Source organism: Notamacropus eugenii, chromosome 5, assembly GCF_028372415.1.
Source record: "Notamacropus eugenii isolate mMacEug1 chromosome 5, mMacEug1.pri_v2, whole genome shotgun sequence".
NCBI classification, from domain to species: Eukaryota; Metazoa; Chordata; class Mammalia; order Diprotodontia; family Macropodidae; genus Notamacropus; species Notamacropus eugenii.
In genome coordinates, this window is record NC_092876.1 from 432,296,075 (window position 1) to 432,298,860 (window position 2,786).

The 2,786-nt window shown below is 30.3% G+C and overlaps 1 pseudogene; it reads left to right on the forward strand.

Annotated features, from left to right (window-relative positions):
* Positions 1–1,569: 1,569 nt before the first annotated feature.
* Positions 1,570–2,129, forward strand: LOC140508025 (E3 SUMO-protein ligase KIAA1586-like; annotated as a pseudogene).
* Positions 2,130–2,786: the final 657 nt, after the last annotated feature.

Sequence of the window (2,786 nt, forward strand, 5' to 3'; positions counted from 1 at the left end):
ATCCAAGCACGCTGGAACTATACTCATTTATCAATGATATGAGTGACTTCTTTGTTGAATCAATAGTAGTTAAAGCGTTTATTCATAATCTGATTTCATGATACTGTTTTAGCAATAGCACTATAAAAATTTGCAATGTATTTTTCCAGAAACACCAACTCACACTGAAGTTATTAGTGTAAAATGAGAAATAAGATAAACTTTTTAGCTTAAAATTAGTTATTTCTGTAATTTTATAAAGAAATCATTAACAGAATTTTTACACAAATCATATTTTTGTGAATTTCACTAACATAATACAAGATTACTTTTGAGATTCTGACCCTTAAAATGCCCAAATATCAGAGCGATATATTAAATTTTGTAAATGTGAAGGTGAAAAGACAAAAAAAATAATGATAGAATTGAAAAGCATTGTGGAACATTGATTTCAACAGAAACTCATTTTTAATCTGCTGAGTGACCAGTCATTGAAGAACCATGATGTTCATTAAAGGGATCTTATGCTTTTGGATTATTAGGGAAACTGCAAATTGCATGAAATAAAGTAAATTAGAATGTTAAATGATTGTTCAACATTTAGAAGTGGTAGCAGAAAAGCATGTCCATGTACCCAAGAAACTATGGAGCTCATATTTAATAACCTCATATGGCAGTGATACAATGACTAGGCAAGCCTTATTGCAGAAAAATAATTAGGGAACATAATATTTCTAAAGCAGATATTAGAATTCAAAATTTGTTTTTTAAAAAGTCATCTAATGGCCAATTTCCAATTAAGTGCATAAGTTAAAGAATGAAATTATTGATACCACCATAAAAGTTTTCAATATTGTTTACAGCTTAGTAAAACATAATAGACCTTTATCTGATAATGAAGGGGCAATCAATTCACAAGAGCAAAATTTAGTAGATGCAGGCAATTGTTTACATGCACAATACTGTCATAATAAGAGTAGCAGAACATATTACAAAAGAAATTAAGATGAAAATAATGAAAAATATTATAGAAGAGGATGCCAAAAATCTGTGTCGTAATTGACAAGGCATCTGCAATTTTGAAGAGAAGTCGCCTAATAATTTATCTCCAGTGAACAGCTCAATCAACTTCTGTAGTAGTAATGCTAATTTTTGCTTTAAAAGAATTGGCGTCATCACCGCAGTGAATTTTCAATACATTGTTGTTTACTTTAAGTGATTGTGGCTTTAATAATAAATATTCAAAAGCAAACTTAATTGCATTTTGTTCTCTTGGTGCTAGTACAATGCTGGGAAAAGAGTCTAGAGTAGCTATAAAGTTGACAGAAATTTTCCCATCATTCAGCACTGTCTAAATCACTGACTGTAATTATCTCTTGAAGATTCAATATCTGAAATAAAGCAAGATAATCATTTGGATAAAATTCCTTGTATTTTTCACTTATATAGTAAAAAAAAAAAAAAAAAAAAAAAGCAAATCTACCTAGAAACTATCGTTATAGAAAAACTTGAAATTCACATACTAAAATTGGTTGAATAATGGACCAAGATTGGCAGTATGTGGTGTATGAGCTCCTGCTGCTATAGGTCATGGCATCCACATCATGTGTGCATTTTTCTCATTCTTCTTATTCTGGTTTGGCAAAGAGATAAGCTAACAATAATTTCTCAGAAAACTATTTTAATGCTTGACATTCTTCAAGAATTTTCATTACTTTTAATTGCACTGCAGTCAAGATCAACTAACCATCAGAAAATTCAAGAATTAATCAAATGTACAGTAAGACTTTTGGAAAATTTAAAAATTGGGATGAGAAAACATGAATCTCAAGTTGAAGATTTGATTGTCAGGTAAGCTTTAAAGTATTCCATTTAATAAAAGTAATAAATGTAGTGCTCTTTCCAGGAATGTTATTTTTCTAGTATGTAATTCAACACATGAATTTGTCTTTTACTGGACAGAAACAATGATAAAAGCATTTTTAATTATTTTGATTTATTAGACCATCCATTTGGTGTTATGAAGGACTAATTTCTCCATGGATGGTCAGTGAATGAAATTTTATCATTTAAGTGAAATTTTAAAACATGAAGTTGTTGTGAACAATTTGAGGGATTGTGTAGATGATTTATCATCTTTTATGACATAATATTCCATTGCATTCATATACCACAATTTGTTTAGTCTTTCCTCAGTAAGAGAATTTCCTCAAAAGAGGACGTTTCATTAGTTTCCTATTTTGCATACCATGAAAAAAGGATGCTATAAATATTTTTATATATTTACCTCCTTTTCTTTTCTCTTTGAAATTGGTGTTTTAATACGTTTGTTGAATATTTAATTGACCTCTTTGTGACTTAATGTTGGCTCTTGTTTAATTAAATGATTTTGTTCATTTAATGTATTTTTTTCTTGCATACCTAACAATTTGGTGGGTTCTTGGCTATGAGTCTGAATAGTTATTATATCAAAATAGCACACTCATCCTCAGAGTACCTAAAAATGGTACATACTCCTATAGAATTTCTCTTAGTCATAATCCTTATTCCAGTTCTATTGCTCTAGATCAAACCCTCAACAATTCTCACCTCAAAGACCACAAAAATTCTCTGACTAGCTCCCCCGCCTTGGCTCTTTATCTTCCTTTTCACTCCATTCTATACCCATAGCCAAATGAGTCTTCTAAAATCACAATTCTTATAATGATCTATGATTCTATGTTAACCTACTGTTCAAAAATTTCAATGGCACCTCCTAAGTGTGCTAAAGTCCGGGTTACATTGTCTGATATTCAAGAGGCTCTGGG